Source organism: Nesoenas mayeri (assembly GCF_963082525.1).
Source record: "Nesoenas mayeri genome assembly, chromosome: 2".
NCBI lineage: Eukaryota > Metazoa > Chordata > Aves > Columbiformes > Columbidae > Nesoenas > Nesoenas mayeri.
This window is the reverse complement of record NC_137543.1, coordinates 39,660,929-39,684,413: the sequence shown is the minus strand read 5'-3', so window position 1 is coordinate 39,684,413 and position 23,485 is coordinate 39,660,929.

The window sequence follows — 23,485 nt, the reverse complement described above, 5'->3', positions numbered from 1 at the left end:
TCTGACTCAAGTCAGTCTATTCTCAGATAAGATGTTGGATAGACAGGAAACTCTTGGTGCCACATTTTGTTGCAGAACTGGCTTGGCGGCTTCAACATAAAAATACATTGGAAAGCTTTTCCTTGATAAGGACCTTAATCACAGCCGCATCACTAACACTTTGGGAGCTAATTTTTGCACCACCTTTGTAGTCAGAGAACTTTGGCCCAGGAACTATGTTATGAAGTTACACACAAATTTCCCAGAGGTGGGAGATACAGAAGTGGCCTGAACAGCATTCTGACCTCAAACCTCAGCAGGATGACTCTTCACAGAGTCATGGCAGATGTATATTAAGAAAGATCATCTCCATGAAGGCTTCACGCTCAGATCTGAATAACATCTACCTGGGGAATCCAAATGATCCTTCATCTCCAGGAGACTGAAAAAAAAAATGCAGCAGCTTCCTGAGGAAGCAGTCCCTAAGCAGTAAGTATGGACTTTGTATATGGAGGCAACAATGGGAAGACTCTAGAACAGATTTGCCCGCCTCCAAGAATAAGAGCTTCTGCTCCAAGGAGGCCCAGGTCCAGGATTGTTATTGGATTGTTTTTCTCCTGCTGAGCCCTGTATTATGCCTTTCCAGTAGCTCTCCTGATTCCCGGGGTAATCTGAAAGATCAAAAAGAGACAAAGATGTGATCATTCTCCAGCTCTGTACTGGCCAAGACAGTTTTGGCTGACATACTTAGGACAGATGGCCATCAGCCTCTGATCCAGCTCCTGGACTGCCTGGACCTGATCTCACAGCCCCGCAGCCAGATACTCCGTCCAGACCCTGAGTCACTGCACCTGACGACACTGCTGTTGCTTGGCTGAGTTAGCACTGGGAGACACGGATCCCTACATCTGTAGGGATCCTGACACAATGTAGAAAAACATAGGAGGAAATACATTTGTCCAAGTAGAGAAAGTTTTCTTTATAGGCAGTCCAAAATTGACTGATCTGACCCTGCTACCAAAGGCATTTCCCTGTATTTAAAACAAAGCCGCCTTTGTTCATCTTGGTTTGAACTGATTTGCACATGCCACCTGCTTATTTAATTATTCTTGGTCTTTTTTGAGAGCCCTTGCCCAGCAGCCAGAGACAAAACTTTGGCTTTGTATCCAGAATTAACGTTCCCAAGACTCCTAAAATATCTCTTGTAATATTTCTTGTATTACTTGCATATTACCTCATTTTGAAGTCCAGCTTTCTAGCAGCTATCACCTAAACCACAAGGCTGATCTCAACTCTCTCTTCTAAACATTTTCTCTCAACTCTATTGCGTAAACTGTTCCTGAAGCCAGGTTTGATACCAGAAGAAAAGACCTCTGTAAAAAAAATGACAGCATCACACTGGTGTCAGCTGACCAGTGACATTCTTTCTTCCAAGGCTAACTCAGCTTTGTCTGCTTTAGAAATGAATCTAAATCCAAGGTTTAGCCAGAAAACTACTGAGTACTACTCCCAACCATAGCTTTTATGACTTCAGTCCATGTTCTTTGACTGAAGCTGAAGCAGAGTCTACTCATTTTGGCACCATGCTAAACCTTTCAGTGACTCCTGTGTGATTTTGATATTTTGCTAAAGGTGGTACACCTTCAGGAGACTCTTCAGATTATGTCTGATTTCTGCAGCTTGTGTACTAGGAACGCTGTTGCAAATCTGGAGTTTCCAGTTCAGCTGTCAACTAGAATAACTGTGTTTCTAGTGCTTCTGGAAGACCTGCAACAGCTCCTGAGAATGTTATTTCGTTATTTTTTGCTCAGTTATACTTAAAGAGATCTAGGCCTTATGCTTCAATAGAAACTACATTGAGTTATAAAACACTTAGAGAATGTGAAACAGCTCAGCCTCTCTTTGCACTTTTGCTGCTTTGATTTCTGTGGAGTCACATCAGAATCAGCCCAGCCAGAGGTTTTGGCCCTAAGTGTTGAGAATGACACTCAGTTCTTACACTGGTGTTTCACAGGAAAAGGCCAGTTCATTTCCTTCACTTTGGTTTACGTTTGCAGCTTTCTTACTCTTTAATCTGCAAAATTTGGCTTAGTGTATTGAGAATGATGTCACCGAACAGGAGACTGAGCTACAGCTGATCCTTTTGTAAAAACAGTTTCTGCTTCGGTTTAATTTATGGCAATTGCTGAATAGCTAGTTTGGTTTACCAGCTATGTTCTGTCAGCTATTAATAAAGGTGAATTTCATGAAGAGTATGTTTTTCTTTCTGGCAATGAGACTTACTCTGCCCAGTATAAATGAAAACCTTTTGTTCACCAATGGAATTTCCATTGAATAATTTTCCCACTCAATGCTAAATATTGGAATGGTGAAATTTGGAAATTGATTTGGTGATTCTTTTATTGTGAATGAGCTGTTACTCAGCTGGCATAATTTGTCAACATCCCTGAATAGTAGGAGTAGTCACTTAAGATCAGCCTCATTGCAGGGTTTAAAAAGGTGTGTGATAAAGCCACCTATACCTCTGTAGTCACATCTTCCCCAGACCCCCATTTCTGAAGTGGGAACCACACCACATCTGCTGAGCTGAGCTGGGCTGTCAACTGAGCTCCAGGTCTTGAATAAAGCTGGCAGAATCTCACAAAGAGGGAATCAAGGAGGAACCCTGGGTGATTTTACTGAACATTATGACATGTAAGTGCCAGAATACCAAAGAGCTTGTTACAACATAGAAAATCCCCTCTGCTACCGACTCCATTTGCACTCCAGCACTGTTCCGTTGCAGGGCCTATAAAGCAGATTGCTAACAAAAAGGTTATTCAGAGGGTTTCTTTCAATAAACCCAAAGGTAACAAGTATCCACTGAGCAGATGTCATGAGACTGAGCTGCACTCTGGGAAACTGCCGAGATATTTTTTAAATAACGCTTTCTTATTAACCTAAGTACAATACTAAAAGTCTTTTAAAATAAAACTTTCCAGATGCCACCTGCATCTGAGATGCTAATAGGATCAGTGCCAGTAAGCCCACTAATACTGGAAATGCTCTTAAGGAACAGCTACAACTGATTGTACTGGCACAAACAAATCAAAAACTAATTTATGTGTTCCTGCAGCTGCATCTCCAGCCAAAGCAGAGGCAGGAGTCAGGACCAATTCACAGCTGAGTAATGTTGCCTCGTTCTTTGCAGATATCTGGCATTTAAGTGTAATTAAGATTTATTGTTTGCTAACTCGCAGGTCAGAACAAGCCTAGCAATATGGATAACTTTTTGTCTACTAGTAAAATGCCTGTTAGGAGGAATCATCAAACCTTTCAAGCAGAACACGATGGAAATAAGTAACAGAGTTATCCTCATTTCATCTGACTATTGTGATCCTAGCAGGATCAGGAAGGGCCAAGTGTAACAGCACTGGGCAGTAGATTGGGGAAACAAACTGCACAGGGTGGCATAGATGGCCGAGTGTACAGCAACACAGGGGATGGTAGGCACACTGTAAAAGCTGGTTGATCTTGCTCCAAGCCAGACTTATTTACCACCATCAGCGCTATGCCTTTGCTTTTCTGGCCCCTGATGCCTTATAGAGGGATGCCTTATAGAGGCAAGGCAGGGCTCCCTCCACCTCTGCTAGTTTGACCAGGTAAATAGGGGCAGCGATCCACCACAGCTTACCATCCATGGAAAGGAGGCAAGAAAGGGATCAGTCACTACTACAGCTTGGCTACAGAGAGGGTGAGGTCATGCAGAAGGACATGAGTTAGGCCACCCATGGGTCTGTGGCTTGTATCTCCAGCAGGTTTAGTTCATTCATTACCACTAAGCTAGCAGAACTACACATTAGCTGATGACTGGGCCCTAAACATGCTTGGGGCCAGGATCAGCATCAGGGATGGTGAGTATGTTATTTGCCATTTGTGTGTGGGACTTTGATTAGTACAGATAGCGTGAATTTGAAGCTGAAAGTCTGGCTGATGAGGAAGAGCCCTATGCAAAATTACATGCTCATTCTTAGAACAATATTTTATGCTTTTGCATTCCTTACAGGAAAGAATTTCCAAGCACTTTTTTGGCATTAATAACTTTGAATTCCTTATGCACCTGAGAATTACCTGTGTATGACTGTCACTGCTTGACAGAGGGGTAAATGGAGGAGATACTGGATTATATTTTCTTTTTTTTTCTGTGCATCTTAAGGGGTTGTTATCATCTGTCCAAAGAGAAAACCTTGGGTTTTCAGACTGCCTAACCTCTGGGCTCGGAGGTGTAATGAAGGAGGTTTGCTCCAAGGAATGAAGCTGGTTTGTCTTAGGTATCACAGGAACAGCAGAGTCAAGCTGCAAGCAAAGCCTAGCTAAGCAAAGCCTAGCTTTCCTTTGCTGCTGCTGCCAAGCCTGATCACTAGGACTAGGACTGCCTTGAATCTTTTGTAGTCAATTACATCCCTGCCAAGAAACCTTTATCAAATCAGGGTGTTAGGTTTCCACACCCCCATTCTCTTAATGCTGCTCATTCTTTCTTTCACCTCAAATCTGTTCCTAAGAAGGGTCCAAAATGCCAAGGAAGGACAGAGGGCAGGGATAAGGAAAGCTGTATGGAACCACTTCATCTACCTAACAGTGCCGGCACTAAGCAGAATTGGCTGTCATGTGTCCTGGCACCAAAGGATGGAGCAGGAACATACCTGAACATAATCACTTTTGGGAACCTCAGCAAATAACAAAGGGCTGACTAATACCAGGAGCCTCTCCTACACTTCATTTACTGTGTAGCTCTGAGACACACTCAGCAGAAGAGAATGCACATCAAATGTTTGATCTACAGAAGAACATTTCTCCTAATATTTTTTCAAAGAATTTTTTTTTTCTCAAGTTTGTAATGTGACTCTGAAGATGGTCATGCCATATTTTTAAAGGAGACGCTCTGTGTGTGTTTTTTAAGACCTTTTTTGAAGGGGGACAGAGGGTTGCATATTTTTGAACTCCAAAACCCAGATGTTCTTTAACAGAGAAAAATAGAATAACATACATTAATAGCTTGGAAAACAATGGCAATATTTAATTAACCTTTAGAAATGGCTAATCTGTGAATCTGCACGTGTCAGCTCATCTTTAGAACAGAGTGACTGTGTGTGCCTTTGCCAAAACCAACATGCTTGTTCGGTGGATGTCTTCCACTGGGAATTCACATGAAGAACAAAAAAAGGAAAAAAAAAAGGAAAGAAAAAATAAATTTTTTTCAGTTGTTTGACTTGAAGCTTTCATGTGATCCAGATGACCTCGTCGGGGTTGATGTAGCCTGGTGTGCCACAGATCCAAGATCTGCATGTTCAAGCCTTGGCTCTTAGCCCTTAGTCATTGGACCAGACAGTCTGCAGGTCTTGTGGGACCATTAAAAGCTTCAGTTTAGCAAGGGGGCCATTGCCTCTTCGTTGCTGACTTTCTCTATATCCCTTTAGCTTGGCTGCCATCACTGCTTATCTTCAGCAGACCCTCTATCTGCCAAATCCTCTCCTTTATGAATCCTTTAAGTAGAAATACAGACTGCGGGAGGGAAAAGGGTCTGTGAATGTTTGGCTCCTTTTGGAGCCCCCCCTGTTTCCTGTCTGATAGGAGTCCTCCACCAAAATACGATGGGCTACGTCCCTCCTCCAGCTGGCTCCCAAGGCTGCAAGGTGCAGGCAGATCGCAGAATTTCTCAGTGTGCAGAGGTATCATCTGAAGCATAAGCCTCGTGGTACATACGGGAGGAGTGGCAAGTACACCAGAAGGTGAAGAGATGGCTGGAAGCAACACTAATGCCCCTCCATCTGGAAAGATGAGTGCTGTTTAGTACGTCTGGAAAGCATTATTTCTGCAAATAGCTCAACCTCTTTCAGCTTAGAGGCAGGGATCCCAGCCTGCTGCCAAGCTCAGATCTCCCTGATGGCAATGTGGTAGGCGAGATGGTGAACAACTGTACTAATGGCATAAAGCAGGAAAAAACAGCATCCAATATATCAGCTTAAGGTACATCAGGCATCTGCCCTTCTCCCAGAAGGCTGCCTGTGACTTCAAATTACATTAAGACACACTTGTGTTTTATATCACAGGATCAACCCATATGATAAAAGTTTAATTGGGTGGGTGTGAAAGGGAATTTAGAAGTCACTCAACTGATTGTTCCCAATGATTTAGCTTCACAAGGGAGACATAAGAAAGGATCATCTCTAATCTACTAGTGTCTCTGAATTTTTGTTCGAATTGTAGCACTGCAAAGATCCAGCTTTATGTGAAGCTCATCTGAAAACACTGAGAGATGCTAGTTCATGTAATTTCAGAAAAAATGCATGGCCCAAGCTTCTTTAAAACCTTGATTCAAATTCAGAGACCAGAGAGGATTGCTCAGCAAACCTCATCAGGTCTTTGGCCTTGTAGCAAAATCAAAATCAGTTTGTAGGGCTTTTCTCTAAATATTTTTGAATGGATAGAGATGTAGGTGCAAGTTCCAATAAAATACTTAGCTTTTAACCATATTAAGTCAACAATCTAAAAATCTATCAGAAATGCACTCCTCGTGAATTGCAAGCAGGACAATTTCCAAAGTCCTTCTTGTCAGTGTACAGCCTGTTTTCTAATGATATACATTCATGATCAATGTGGGATGCTGTGCGTGGTAATGAACAAGTTGTAATGCAGCTGATGTGTGAGGGTCTTGTGTGTATTCTCATGGGTCGCTGTTGACCAGCCATCTGATATGTGCCAAGTTTGGATGAGGCATGTGGTGTGTAAAGCTCATAAAGGATTTCTGGAAAATGTTGCTTTGGTTTATTTACAGCGGATTTACACCTTGCAAATTTTTTTTCCTCCATGAAATTAAAGAAGTGTTCTAATTCGAAAACATAGTTTCAAAATGTATTTTAAAACTCTCTTGGGTTGGACTCCAGACCCTGACGTACATTTTTGGAAAAGCAGTCTATTTTCAGACTCGAAAATAAAGACACAAATCCTACTTTCTCAGCAGTTTCAGGATAATTTTGTCACAGTTGTGACGGGTTTGTACATCTTTTCACAGATTTGTGGAAGTTTGCTTCAAAAATTTCTTGAAGGTGTTTGTTTCCACATCTGTCTTCTGTACTGAATCTGAGCCTATTCTAATGTATTTGTTGAATTTTGTGCCACTTGAAGGACTCCCCATAGCTCACATGCTTGAGTGTACGTAAGACTTCACAGGTCAGGACTGATATTTATTTCCTTTTTAGAGGTTCCACAACGAGTTTAAAAATTGGCTGCGGTGATTTCAGATAACTGTACATGCAAACTCATGCATTCACTGGTAGTGTATCATAGTTTTCAATGGAAGATATCAAAATGCAAGGAATGAATTTGTAACAATAGCAACAAAACAAATCTTTATAAGCCCATTTTCCTTGCTTTAAAAAAAAAATAAAAGGATTTACCTTTTTCTTGTGACATTCCCTAGGTGTCTTCTATAGCTTTTGCCAACATTGTTTCAAAACTATTTGCTTGTCAGTGTTTTTTTCTTGGTGAAAGAGTAAAAATCTCCATAAGAATCTCCATAAGGACTGGAGGTTTTTTTGACCTTTTTTTTTTTTTTTTCCCTGCACAAAGCAGAAAGTCTGTGAGCATTCTGGTAAGATATGATAGAAAATTTCCAATAATAAAGAAAAATGACTGATGCATTTTGTGAAGAATTGTTTTTTGATAAAAAGGGTCCTTTTCAAGTGAAAAGGCATGTCGTGCAAAAAATTCAATTAGTTCTAGTTTCAAGATCCCTATGGGCCATATCCTGAATAGTTATTGAGACAAAGCTCCCATTGAAGTCACTGGGCATACTTCCTGATTAAAGCCTTCAGGACTAGGTCAACTGGGAGTTTTGCCTGAGTAAGCACTTCAGGATTTCAGTGTAAACACAGCCATTGGGGAATAAATGGGTTAATACAGCAGCCTAATACATTCTCTGCATTTGTAAGCTCTACTTGGTAGAAGGGATGTGGATGCCTCTTCCTCCTGGTGAGGATGGCAGACATTTTATTTTCCATAACCCAGTGTGTTGGTGCCCTTGCATTTGTGTCACCAAAGTGGTGTTGTCTGGTCCTGCTCTTTCCCTGTTCCCCTGTATCTTTCCCCTCGGAGAGTGAACCACCCATGTCAGTGTAAAGCTCAAACCACTTTTTTAATACAGTACTGAGGCAGGAATCTCCCTGCCCCCTCCCAGCAGAGCCCATTCCCCCATCCAGGCTGAGTTAGTCATGTCTGACTTCTCCTATTCACATTATGGCTACCCTTGTTGCTTTTTGGGTTTTGTTTTGCTTCCTTACTGTTGTTGTTTTTCAGCCAAAGCTGTCATTTATCATGAGAACAAGAGCAGCCATGTGTTGATTTTTCTGGATTCCTTTTGGACAGTGTCCCAGTGCTAATGAAGGCCCTTCCAAAGTGCTAAAGAGCTGGTGCCAAAATCAGTTACAGTGAAAACAATAGGGGAGTGGTGCACAGACAGCACATCTAGTGTGTGTGTGCGTGCATGCGTGTGTGAACGGAGGGAGCACTTACAATTGTGATTTCAATCCCCCCTCCCTTAAGGATAATAAATTCGACTGAACTAAGGGGCTTGGATTCACATTTGCTCGGAGTCTGAGGCACATTAGAAATAAAAGCCAGTGGAAAAATAGATGGTAGATGTTCACACATTATGTCCTGGCTGGTCTGGATAATAACACAAAAATCAATGTTGTTCGTAAGCTGTGACAATGATGATGGAGCTTCTGCAAGAGTTACAGGACCTTGAAATTCAGGGCTTTATGTGTGCTTGTGGGTAATTTATCTAAAAACTTTTTAAGGGCTCCTGAAAAGGCTTTTCTTTTTTTCTTTAAATACTCTTTTAAAAACCTGAACTATTCTGCTTTGCAGACTTTTGCTGCTACATTCAGCATGCACGCTATGTCTTACAATACCAAGCAGTGCTTATTACATGCTATACTGTTAAGGTGCAGTATGGGGATGGAAACACACTTTTCCTGGGACCATGGAGGTGAGTGAAACCGAGACAGAAACGGGCAGAAGGTGCACAAATCTCAGCAATCTCTGCCACACAAATCTGAATTAAAGACTAAACACAGGCGCTCAAACAGCATGGGTGCTGGGACTGGGAGAATTTTCGCCTCGTAGGAAGCGCACAGTCACCGCGTTTTCCTGTTGTTATTCATCTTGGAGGATTTATGCGTTTTATGAATCAGAGTACGGGGCAGTTTGGCAGCCCAGTTTCTAGCCTTGTGCTCCACCTACCGGCTGCCAGCCCCGCGCAGCCACCGCGGAGCTGCCGCCTCGGTTTCTGCCGAACCCAACGGGTTTGGGGCAGGGGGGCTGGGAGGGATGGAACCTTTTTCCGCCCCCGCTCCGGGGCGTCCGGCTGCCGCTGGCCCCGCAGCCGCCGTTCCGCCGCCGCTCCGCGGGCGCTGAGCGGGTCCCGCGGCCCGGCTCCGGCGCTGCCCGCGGAGCACGTGGCACCCAAAACCATTCACTGGAGAGCGCATATACGCATATATACACACAAATATATGTGTGCATGTATGTATCTTGCGCCTGACAGGGATCCAGCCACTTTTGCTATGCTTCTGCAGCACCCATTCTTCTTTATTAAACCCCAAATGATTTAATCAAAATGATGTTTACCCAACATAGCCGGGAAGCAATGCTTTCATTACCAGATGCCAATCTTTCTTGTGTGCATTTCGGTTGTGAGCAAGCCAGTTAGTGTTTAGAGGCAGATGCTGGTGATTTGGAAAGGCCCTTCTGTGATAGTGCCTACTAACAATGCTGTTTATTTTGAATTTTGTTCCAAAATATATTTTAAAAAATAGGATTTTGATGGAATAATCGCTATAGTTTGGACCAATCTGGTGAGTGATTGAATCTACAGATCAGTTTAATTTACATCTGCCATGCAGATATATATGGTTCGGTAAATAAAAAATAACCTCTAATTTACAATGTTTAGTTTTAAATCCCCATTTAATATATAGTGTTACTGCAACTATGTACTTGATTTTCATGTTTCTTGTCTGCATAGCCATTATCTTCTGCAAGATTTGGTAGGCTCTGTAGATTCTTAAACCAGAAGGGCCCATTATTGCTCGTTTTGTCTGATCTCCTGAATGGCACCAGGCACACAATTTCATACTGTGATTTCTTCATCCATGCAAGCTATTCGCAGCTGAGCTAAGTCATAGCTTATAGAAAGAAAATCAAAATGTACACAGCCCTGTGATGCACTCTGAACTACCTATCTGGATTTCCAATTTCCTTCCACATGGCTCTCAATTAGAAGTTTCCATCCATGCTCCCCCCCACCCTTATTAGAAGAGTTCCTTATCCCTCCTTGACAGCACTAAGCTATTTTAGATGTAACATTTGTGCACATAGATGTTTCAGGAGAGCTCTAATTTATCAGCTATCTACTCTTCTTTCACCCTCTTATTCAAGCATTTCAACAGAGCAACAGATGGTCCTTGCGGGCCATTTGCTGTGATTGGAATTGTGGTGTCCCAAAGAAGGGATGCTTTATTACAGCTAAAAGTGAGTCTAAGTTTCCTTACCCAGTCAGAATTTCAAATCATGCCTCGATTTGCTTTGCTACTAAAGAAAACACGTTTCCCAACAACTGAAGGGTGAAATCTGCAAACTTTAAAAATCATCTCTCACCATATGGACAATCATACCATTATAATCAGAGAGAACAGATATTTTGAAGATACAGCATAGAAAAGTCCTGATTTTTTGTCTCTGTACCTTAGGATCCTGAACTTGGAATGACTGAAATAATAATTTATTTGGAAGTAACCTCTCTTGTCTTTATTTATTGATATCATTGGCACATTTAAACATTTGTATGGACTAGTTTCAACTGTGTACTCTATCAAGGTACCACAGGAGCACAGGCATTACATGAGCCAGAAGTTTTTCTTAATTAAAAAAAAAAAATAGACTAAAAATGCTATCTGAAATATTTTTGTTTTAATTCACATTCTGGGCATTCATAAATCTTGGGGAAATGAGAGTCAAGCAGCTTGATGCTTCATGGTACTGGTTTTGTATTTTTTTGCTAGCTGACCAGCTAAAGTGAATTCTGGGGTATGGGCACCTTCCTAGGGAACACTTAGGCCAGGTGAAGTCCATGACTTAGAGGCAGAGCAATGTTTTGGGCTTGACGCGTGGGTGACATGCAGGATTGTTAAGGCTCCCTGGACAGCACATGAAGTCTTCTGCCAAATTTATTCTATTCCTGTTTTATGTAAAATAGGTTTGAAATTCTTGGTAAAAGAGACTCTAATAGAGATCTTCCTTCCTCCCCTCTCACGCCCCTATGACTTCAGGGCACTTGCTATTGGCATGGAAGAAATACATTTGAACCCTGTGTGGATGTATGTACCAGTCTCTCAATCTCATCTGTAACTTTCAGTCCTCAGCTGGGGTTGTTAAGAGGTTTTATTCACCACTTTTTTAGATGTCTTATGTCTTTCCTTCTGTAGAGCTTCACAGCCTGCAGACTTTTGAACTGATCCAGCCTCTTGACTCTGGGAACTGACTTTGTGCCACAGCCTGTTCACGTCTGTCTTGCATCAGACGCACAAGTTCACAGACCAAGCAAATGGATGATTCAAGCCTGTGATCTGAACTCTTAGACCAGGGCTGAAGTGTAAAGAGTCACATTGTGTGATGTCAGGTTCTGAGAGGGCAGCAAATTTTTCTTTCCCTCTACAAGAAAGAAGACAAGAGAAGGAGGTTTCTGTTTTCTCTCAATTTAGAACAGTAAATATAGCTTAATAGCATGTCTTTCATTTCTCAGCAGATTTTATGCAGAGCTCAACATACCAAGGTCCATGGACAGGGTAAAATAAACCGGTAGATTTCAGATGGAAAAGACATTGTGGCAGGAGAGGAGATTACTGAGGGAAATAAGTTGATTTAGCCAGACAGGAAAAGCATACGTGCTGGGATGGTCTGGATTATGGAGGTAAAGCCTGTAATTTTGAATTACATTCACAAGGTGAACTCATACAGTAAACCTTTACTCTTTTATGTCCTATCATCTTGGGGAATTCATAACCCAGATTAGATGCCAGACTCCCTTATCTAATGCAGAAGAGTGAGATGCCTGAGAATAGGAAATACAGAAAGCAGCATGATGAACAGGAAGCTGTAAGGGTGAATCTGTGGAAAATGCCAGTAGATTTTACCTATGATGTTTAACCTGGAAGTTTTCTGATTTCTCCATGTGCTCAAAAGTGTTTATTCTGTGGAGATGGTCACCTTTCTAAAGCACAAAGCTTTAGCCTGGTCCAGATTTAGGGCAGATGGGTCTGTGAACTCCATTTAGGAGTCTTTGGAGGATCATGAACAGCTAGGTGTGCCTAAGATTATGACTAGCTTTGGTGGTGCCCATCTTTTACATAAACTCCTACCACAAAAGCATGCCAAGAAAATTCTCATCATCTTTATGAGGACTGAACTCAGGCTTAAGAGAGCATAATAAACACCAGCCCATGGGGTACCTGGTGTGACAGCACTTTCCAGTTCGCTATATTTTTCTGTAGAAGTTGAGTCACTGCACAGCCGTTTATACAACACTGATGGGAGCACAAACCACAAAGTGGTTATACCACTTCACTTAACTGGGTTGGAAGGTAGAGGTCAGAATGTGGAGGCTAATGAGATTGTACATTACCTGGAGGGTGACAACAAGCGAAGAACTACAGAGGACTATACTGGGACTTGTTTTGTTTAACGTTTTTATCAATGACCTGCAGGAGATGACAGAGTGCACTTGTCACATTTCCAAATGACACCAAAATGGGGGGCAGGGAAGGGAATGGGGACCCACTGATATGCTCGAGGGCAGGGTCACCATCCAGTGGGACGTAGACTGGAGGAATGGGCCGACAGGAACATTATGAGGACAACTCAGCTGAACATGAGCCTGCAGTGTCCTCCAGAAGCAAAGAAGGCCAACGGTATCCCGGGCTGTATTAACAGCAGCTTGGCCAGTACAGGGAAGGGAGTGATTATCTCCCTTTGCTCAGCACTCCTTAGATGGCACCTAGAATACCACACCCACTTTCAGGCCCCTCAGTACAAGACAGACATCAATTGAACGGAACAAGTTCAGATGAAGACTACCAAGATGATTGGAGTCTGGAGCCTTTACCTTATGGAGACAGACTGAAGGATCTGGGATTTCTTCAGAGGAACCTGACTGCTGTGGACTACATCTAGATATATGGATCAAAATCCTGTCTTTCCAGCAGCCTGCCAGTAGCCATGAAAACATTATTGAGAAGACATAGCCAGGCGCTTCACAAAGGAGCATGTCAGGATGGTGAGGGATGTTTAGTATATGTTGAGGTAAAAGAGCTTCAGGTAGGTATAGGGAAAACCTTTTCCCCATGAGGACAGTAACACAGTGAAACACATCGCCCAGAGGCTATAATCTCTACCTTTGGACATTTTCAAAACCAGACTGGACAAGGCCCTGGCCAACCTGCTCTGATCTCATAGCTGAGCTGAGTTTGAACCACAGAATTCCTGAGGTCGCTTCCTGAGTTGTCCTCTGATCCTGTCAATACACAACTGGGGTTTGTCTGGGTGCAAGGAGACAGTACTGCTTATGCTGTAGGCTTGAAACACACTCTTTGTCTTATAATAGCCTGGTGTTTGAGGCTTTTTCTTGGCACATGGTCTTGTTTAATGCCTCTTGGGTTAAAAAGAACATAAACCCGAGTCTATTACTCCCTGGGTGGTGTTAATACTTAGTAAAGGGCAGACGGCAGCCACATTGGTTTGTTGTAATGTAGCTACATGTTATATGGCTGTAATATGTTGTAAGATGATAGGCCCACCCTTGTACATCCCTAGAGTGGATCCTAAATAGCTACTGACTGTGCTCACATGGGGAGTGGCCACCTCTCACCACCCAGAACTCATGGCCACAGGTCCTCTCTGGGGTCAATGCCTGCCCTTTTCTTGTAAGAACTGAAACTGCTGCCTCACTTGCACCTTGGGTATCATGGATTGGAGCAGTCATTCAGCCTAAAGGTATGGCAGAAGGATTATGTAGCAGCTAGCCAGCATGTAGCCCTGGCTCCCATCTGAATGTATGTGAAATGCAAAGTGTACTGTCTTTGACAGGATTGGCTGCAGTGGCGAGGGGTCATGACTTAGAGCTTCACCTGGGGAAATGGAAGGTGAGTTGTAATTCTTCAAAATGGGGTCAAAAATTTTTATGCTTTTCTGAATGATAAGTAGGGTTCTAAATGTGAAGCCTAGAGACAGCAAGGAGCTGTGGCATTTTCTCTTTTACCTTTGCTCCTCAAAGCCATCTTGTGATCATGCTCTGGGCCTTGCACACCTTCTTAGGGAGGTGAGACAGGGTCTTTTCCTGTGACTGTGCAGCCCCCTTGGAAGAAAGAGGGTACCTTAGGTGATTTGTCTGTAAGTGAATTTGAGTGGAAGCTTGTGAAGGAAAAGGCCACGTAGGTAGTGGACTTCAGTGCTGAGCTAGGTCATTGTGTCCTCTGAGTGAATCTAGGTTCATCTCTTTTTTATTCAAAACAATTTGCCAGTAGAGTCAAACTGCTGAAAGTCAATTCACTGGAATACATGGATGCAGCTACCCCATTTCCCTTCCTTCAGTGCCCTTAGATGTGCTGCTTGAGTGATATGGGAGGGATTAAACATTTTTCCAGGCAAGAGATCTGTAGAACAAAGAAGGTTGATGGGGAGGGAAGGATAGCAATATAATTTATAAAAAGCTCTTAGAAGCAACAGCCTTAGCTTTCCACTGTCGTGGAGTACAGCTGAAAACAGCAGGTAATGGGACCGGTGTCCCTTTAAGAATTCTTGAGGTTACTAATGGATATAGGTCATGGTGACAGCCTTAAATAAACCTTCAGTAATAAACAAATCATTTTGAGTTTTCATAAGATTACCATCACTCTAAGGCCGCTCCAGTAGGGCTAAGAATGCGTGAAGGAAATGAGCATGATAGATCATATACATCATACTGTCATACCCCAAGAAAAGGACAAAAAAAATCTTTCAAGGAGGCTCACACTGTATTCCTGATAAAAGCTGTTAAGAATGTGCATTAATATTAATCCTCTATTTTACAATAAGCTATTCACTGCCTCTACACAAAATGCAACATTGCATCAGAGGAAAATGAAAACAAAACTTAGGAAAAAGGATCTCAGCAGTCACAAGTCTCCTGTTCCCAGGATTTAGAAACTGAAAGTACCAAGAGGGCTACAAGGAACAATCACGTATCCAAAATCGTTGTAAGAATAATATGGAAGTCTATACATAACAGAAATTCCATACCTCGTTGTTTCTTGCAGTGCATTCCTTAAGTATTGCAGCTTTACTTCAGTTTTAGTTATTTATGTTTAATTTAAATAGAGCTCATAGTTCTTACCTATTCTGAAAGTGCTTCCATTTTGATACCTTTATTGTGTTCTTATGGTGAAGGACAAGGTGCATTTAGACAGAAACATTGCATGCTCTTATTTGATGCTTCTATATGTCTTACAATGATCAATGTTTGCATTTGGTGTTCTTACTTTATCACTGAGAAAACCAAACTGGAGTTCAACTGAATTCAGATGTGATTAAAATGTGCCTTCCTTCTTTAGTAATAAAACCTTCTCTAAATTGAGTGTCACTTCATTATTTACATAAGTCCCATTCTGAAATACAAATGCCTCATGGATTGTTTTAAACCTTTGATACCCCCCTATAAATTCCTCCACCCCCATAAAGGAGCACAAAGAGTGAAAAGAGATTTTGGTGTACAGTGGATAAGCAATAAGATTCATTACTGAAGAAAAAAATGAGTTGAGATATCTTTGTGGATAATGACCTGCCAATGATTGTAAATACAAGGTGACATCTTTAAAGATAAGGACATTCAAAAATCGATTAGACAAATCAGTTAAGCAAGGCCGCACAGATATATAAGTATATTGAGACTAAAATATCCTACTGTATGGAACACATAGGTGATTGCAAATATTGTAATGTCTTATTCCTTGTGTCCATAAATAATAATAATCATAATAAACATGCTCCTGCCGACAGCCTAAGCACCCCAGTAATGTGAATTGATTGTTAGCATTTTACTTTAGAGATAGATTAATTAAGGCTGAATCATATGGCAATCCTTACGAAAGTACTGTACATATGACATCTAAATTAATACCGAATGAATTCATCACAAGCAGGGTAATTACAATGAATATCTAATGAATTAATAATGAAAGATCATTTATGATTCATACGTATGTATATACACACACACTCATGCACGGAGGATAGCAAATCTGCTGCTGCCACATGGAAGAGTGAGATCTGTGATTTTTAGCTGTGTAGGAGAGTTCCTGCTGGTTTTCAGCGAGTTAGCACTGCATTATACCTACAGGTGGGCAAAATGGAGGCAGAGAAACTGTCTGAAATAACATCCAGGTATGGGTGACGAGTCACTGTCGCAAAGCTGTGATCCTTCCTTCCTCTATAACAGAAGATGCTGGCATAGAAGCAGGGACATATTTTTCTTGCAGTTTCAAAGTCACTCTGGGTGGACTTTGGATACTTTTTAGAAGCTGTGCAGATGGGATGTAGAAGATGGGCACCTAAATGCTGCTTGTGCTCTAGGAGCAGAGATCTGCTGTGACTGGCTGGTTGTCCCAGGAGCCTCCTTTCAGTAGTGACAGCCCTGAGTTTTCCTGTCATCTGTTCATCAACTTCTACAGGTTATCACTACTTAGAGTGAGGAGGTTTTCAGTTTTGGAAATGCTAACAGATAGAACACACAGGCATGAACACACACCTCAAAGTGTTGGGCTCATCCCTATCCTCCAGGTCACAGATACTTTACTTTCCCACCATTTAAATTTCTTTTCCTAATTCATGTGACTCACCCCTTATCTCAGTCTTTTAAAATCTAATCTAGATTTTTCCTTTCTCAGCAACTTCTATCTACTTTTGACTTCAAACTTTGTGAAAGTGCCTCCCACTGCTACTGTTTGACTTCCATTGAATCTCCCATCTTTTACTCTGCTATGGGGCTGAAATAAGGCACCTTCATCTACTAACAAGGTGTTTTCCAAGGCCAACATGACCTTTTCTGGCTGCTGCCAAGGCTTCTTGTTATTTTCATCTTCCCCAGTCTGTCTGTGGCTACCGAGTTACCAGTGATAACTCAAATAATCAATTTCTCATTGATTATTCTGTCCTCAAACACCTTTGACCATGTTTCTCCCCTTCTCAGCCTTTCCTTTATGATCAGTTCCTCAGTGATTCTTTGTTATTTTGGCTCTATCTTTAGCCTGTTTTCATTTTCATCTTCTGGCAATCCCTCGGCAGCCCGTTCCCCTGTCCATGCCGATAGCTCACATGGTCATCTCCTTGTCCTTGACCCATGGCCTGGCCATTCTCTCTCTAGTCTTCTTCTATGGTTCTGACATTGCTATGATGTACTCATTAACTCAAACGCAGCTTTATATCAACTGCATTCTATTTTTGTCTTTTATTTTCCATCCTTCATCATTACCAGTATGAATTCCCTGGGCTCCTTGGCAAATTGTCGTCACTGGACTCTCACCAGATGGTCATAATAGTGTCCCGGATCTGAAGCCTCTAAGTTCTTATCTTACTGGGACTGAAAACAAGCTAAACCCTGTTCGTGGCTTGAAGCATCAACCCTGCATTTCCAGAGCACACCTCATGTCCGGCACCAGGAGCGATGCCTCAGTCTAATAGTCTAGCTCTGGAACCGATACCTTCTTTGCCTAATTCTTCTCAACGGTCATTATGGCTCCTTGTATCCCACTGAAGAAATATGAGTCTTCATTTGGTTTACATTTTATTTCTTCAAGGGCACATGATAGATGCAGGTAAAAAAAATTTCTGCATATGCACACACACACATACAATTTTCTTAAGAGTCTAAAACTTGGCTGATCTTTTCTAAATAATACAAGAAGCATGTGAATTGAGGTAAGGTTAAAAAAACCATAAAGCCTCTCTGCATTTCCACTGCCTTGGTTTCGTCCTCATTCTGGATGCAGTCTTTTGGCTTCATTCAGAGCCACTCAAGAACATAGGAAATATTTTCTCTGCAATATTGCATTGCCTTTGAAACCAAAAGTTTCAATCAGCTCACTTTAGTACAGTTGGTCTTGTCAATAAAGAGGGTCTTCCTATTACAAAGGCGTATCTTTTTATTCCCTTCTCTTACTTTAAACCCTCTCTCACTGCCATCTCAGTGAGTGTCTTCTCTGTGTGTGTTCCAATACAGGATTCCTTTGTTTTGCCACTGGCTCTTCTTTCCTCTCCACTTCACCTGCAGACTAGCTGAAGTAAAGTACTTCTCCTTGCTTCTGCTGATCCCCTTGGCATTGTCTGCTTAGAGTAGAGACATGAAGATCTCTATTATAGCTAGTCTGGGAAAGACATACTTATGGCCTTGTGAGTGAATACATAGTGGTATTCAATGATACAATAGTTTTCATAGGAACAATTTCATCATATCGAACACAACTGTGAATTTCCACTTGCAATCTTTCACCCATTTTTCATCTCCTCTTTCTCTTATTCCCCTCCCATTGATACACTTGGCTGACGCTCAGCAGAAAAGACAGTGCAGTAACCTAATTTTTTCTCCTCTTTTCCAGCTTTCTTGTCATACCTTTGCATAGTTTTGCAGCCTGGAACCCCCTTATCCCTCAAATCAGTATTCCTTATTCAACTTCAATCTGGGCAAAAATGTGTTTACCATCTGGCAAATTATCTTCTTGGCCTACCACGCCCACACAGAAAACGGGAAGGGAGCTCAAAAGGTCATCGGGCCTATCGCTTGCCCCGGGGCAGGATCAGCCACATCTCCAACATTCCCAACAGATGTTTATCTAACTTGTTCTTAAAACCTTCATGTATGGAGATTTTCCTAGCTCCTCATGCAGTGCTCAGTTCTCCTTGCAAATTCTTAATGATCCTTGGTGTCCTGAGCTCTTCAATTACAACCTCTCACATTCCCCCATTAAATTCAACCTGCTTATCTGCTCCTTCAAAGGCTCTGCGCAGCTCTGGCTCCATCTGTCCCTGGTTCTTTATGAGAGTGTCTTCACAGGGTGTCTGGGTGCCTTTGCCCTCTTACTGATTAGCTATTTAAGCCGCATATCTCTCCTCACATTCTGCACCCACCCATCTCACTATCTCCATCTGTCTGGCGTCCCTTTGCCCAAAAATCGCTTCATCAGGCTTTCATTTTCACTTTCACGAACTTTCCCCTTAAAGTCTTTTCTTTTGTGAATAAGCAGACTCTAGTCCACTTTCAAATGTGCTTTTAAATGACAGCCCCCCCACTCCCAGCCCAAAAGTTACCATTCAGTCTGCCACCCTGTGCACCCAGCCAAGTGTTGGGTTTTGTTTGCCTTCATTAGCCTGTAAACTCATTTTGGGTGGGGCTGTTTTCTGCCCTTTGTTCTCCACTGTGTTGAATGTGCTGACAGCGCTGAACTCTCGATAATTAATAGCACAAACAAAGCTTAAAAAGGGATGGATCAAAGGAAGGAGAAAGGGAAGGCAGAGGGAATATGAGGTTTTGTTTAAAGCAGCAAGGAAGCTTCAGGATAAATGTATCCTGTTGGGATGTGTTGAACACCTGTTAGGAAGAGGTTATGGGTAAGATTGTTGAACAATTTGAATGAAGGCAGCCTCTGCATCTCCCTAAAATGCTCAGAAAAAAATGCATCCAGCATAAGAGGTTGACACTTTGTGTAAGTTAATGTAAAGCAAGAGATACAACCAGTAGATGAGTGAAACCTGGAAAGGAGGCAGGAAAAGCACCACTGACCCTTTACCACAGGGTTTACCTCGGTCTGGACATTGAAGCTTGCTTCCATGTGTCCACTCTGCTACACTTCTCTCGACTTATACCAAAAGACTTCTGAAAAGCTGAAGCAGACCTTAGAAGTGTTCAATACCATAGTGCTAATGGTGACTGCCTGTTCCTCTGTGTGGAACGGCTGAGCAAATATTGACAGTGCTGGCCCTACAGGCAGGAAACCTCCTCCCATTGCCCTCTCTTCAGCAGACTCAAAGGTGGTATGGGACGGGAGGGACGGAAGGTGGTGCTTCCATGGGACATGGTATAGAGCTTTCTGGTGGTGTTCAGTGAATTACCTCGTACACAGGTCAGTGGATCACACAAACAATCTGGAGTTCTCTGATTGTAGCCATGAAGGGTTTTAGAGTCCTTATGCGCCAACCACTAGTGGCGGAGTAGCAGCACAAGATCAAAATGTTTGCTTCACTTCAGTGCTAGGACACTGCAGACCTGACACCCTCCAGAACTCCGGAGGTAGATTTCCATCATCCTCTGTCAGCAATTTACTCAACACCTCTGCAAATCTGTTGCTGGCTGGACCATTGCTGGCAAAAGAAATGTCAGTGCTGTGGTAATAGAAGAACATGAAGTCTATTATTGCAGCTTTTCCCACCAAAATCACAGTCACCACTGAAAAATAAAACACCCAAATTGTGCTGTGAATTTCAGTGGCAAAAATATGTTCATTGTCTGCCTCTGTGTGTGTGAATGGAAACTTAAGAAAATACTACTTGGCCATTATCACTGTCTTTGGATAACCATCAGCATCAATGTAGGATGTGTCAAGTGGTTACAGAAAGTAGAGTGGAAAGGTCTTGTGGAGTTAACCAGTCTGGTCATGAAGAACAGTGTTATTGCACGGTAACATCAACGTCAATGGCGGGTCTGCCTTCCTGCTATTCAAGTGACCCAGGCAACCAGATTTTGTGTTGGCTCCTGAAGGTGGACCTGGATGAAAGAGAACCTGGAAAAAAGTGACTGCACTCACCTCAGTGGTTGGGGACTGCAGGAAAAACGTGCTGCCTGCACACCTAACTTCCACCATGGTGTCTCTAATGTTATTGGTACTATCAGGTCATGAAATGCATGGCACGACACATGGATCAAGAAGGGATGGGGGGCTTCCACCGGGAACAGGAGGATTTAGATCGTTCACAGACCTGATACAGGCAATCAGAGAGTGCACCTGTCATCAAAGGAGCTGCGTCAGGAAAGTAAGGGCGTTGCTTTGTGAGGGAAAAAGCAATTTGAGGAAGTGCTGTAGTACACATATCAATCTGTCTATTCACTGTTACTATTATTATGAGAATTTATTAAAAATTCTAGCTTAAACTTCCTGCCTCTTTATTTTTGTAAAATCAATAGATTGTGTAACCAGATGGGTTGTACAAACACAGACATCCCTGCCGTTGCGATGCAGGGAGCACAAATGTTCATATAAGCAAAAGGTTCAATGGGCAAGGACAAGAGGTAGAAAATGCTGCAGAGGCCAGTGCCAGCAGCTGCTGAATCCCCCTGACTCCAGCACCGCTGAGAGCACAAGATGGAGGTCAACAGGGGCTGCCTGGCCACACTTGCTTCCCTCCCAGAAGTTCTATTTGATAGCTAAAAATGGATTAAGGGATGATTTTTACCTTCAAAGGATTCACATGACTCAAAATGAGTTACTTTTGAAAAGTTTTGTTTTGCTAGAAAGAATAACAAACTATTTAAAAAAATAACACGTACTCCCCACCCCCCAAGTCAGAACTTAAAAGTCTGTTAACAAGATTTTACTTATACCCATGCTGCCAAGGGAATATGTTAGTACTAATGTTAATGTGAAGCTTAGGTTTAATTTATATTACCATTTGAGTAACCAAGCCCATATTCAGGGCACAGATACATCTGAGTAAAAGACTTCTGTGCCTAGATAAGAAGAGTTTAAAGACAATCTGGCTCACAGGCTAACTGAAGAGATGATGTGTTCCCAAAAGGCTGGGGAGGTGGAAGTGCACAGCAGAGAGGAATTGAAAGAGAGAGAGAGGGAGGGAGAGAGAGGATGTGTGCATTAGGGAAATTGCCAATAGGGTGGTTGGAAAAAGATTAATTACAGCAGTAGCAGCATAGCGAAGACAAAGGAACTGATTATGCCTGATGGCCATATAAGGTGGATTTGTGAAAAAGAATGAGATCAAATATCAAGTTCTTTAAAACACAGTGGTGTCAATCTGTGGAACTCAGCTGACATCAGTGGTGTTACTCCAGGTTTACACTGCTTTCACTGATTCTCTGACTTGTACCTAATATGTCACACTCTTTCAGTCAGATACCCAAGTGGGTCTGAGGTGCCTCTTTGGAGAATGGTGGAATTCTCCTAGTCAACACCAGCTGAGGATCCACTTCTGAAAAGGATAAGATTGTTTTAGTGACATTTGGCTGTGTATTTAATTTCATCCCGTTGAAAGATGGATTCATCCCAAGTTCTAGTGAATTATCTTTGTTGCTTTGTCCATACCTGCTGAACATTCCATTGTAGTCTCCAAGGCATGTATTCCTGGAGAACATCTGTAGAAATGTTGAGAGCCTGGTGTAATCATCAGAACAAGAACCCTGATCGGTGAGCCACACACCAAACGGGTCTCATGAAGTTAAATGAAAAAGGAGCTCAGAGTTCAAAGGATGGCTGCTCTTCTAATTAACGGTATCTGTGATGTTGCACTGCACCTTCAAATTACATGTGTGCCTCCAGTCCACCTGAGCATCATCCCTCCTTCACACAGCTGATTAGTGATTCTTTTGCACATGCGTTTGAAGCCTGAGGAATTTAATTTCCTGATGATAATTTTCTTTATCTCTGCTGTTTAGCAAGGGAGTGCCTCTTTGTCCAGGGTAAAACCTGGCAGGAGAGGAGGCAGGGCTGCTGGTGGCTGCTTACATCACCCACATATGTTAAAGATGTCCCTAAGTACACCCTACCTGGTACTGCAGCAGCCTGTGAAACTGGCTTTCAGCAAGGCTTGGTGTTCCCACCTGGGGACACTTTGGGATGAAGGGAGGAGGAATGATGAAGGCAGGAAGGAAAGGGTCTACAAAGATGGTGATGCTTGCTCTGGGTTTCCACACATCAAAGGAGTTCAGGATTCTTGTACTGTCATCTGTGGTCAATTGCTAAGTGTCGAGCAGTCACAGGATGCTCCAAGCACCCACCACATCTCTGAATTTACAGCTTGAAGCTTCCAAAAGACAAGGGATATTTAAGCACGAGGACGTTTCCCTGAGTGCCACTCCACCTTCAGACACCAAGTCTTCAGGCTGCATCTTCTGAAGAGTGTATAAAATGTTTTCACGCCACTCAGTTCTCTTCAAGGCTTAATATTTCTGTAGGTTTCATGCCTCTGTGTAGGTCTGAATTTTATCTGCAAGTGCGTAATTTAGCTGGAAGTCCACCAGAAGCCAAACCCTTCTCTCAGACAGCCTCAGGCACGTCTGTGGGCATCTGCAGGAGTTCAGAGTGAAGATTCAGTTCAGCCCAAAGCAGCTGATGAAAAGTCAGAGCCTGAATGATGAGGTCTTTTCTCTTTTATTCCT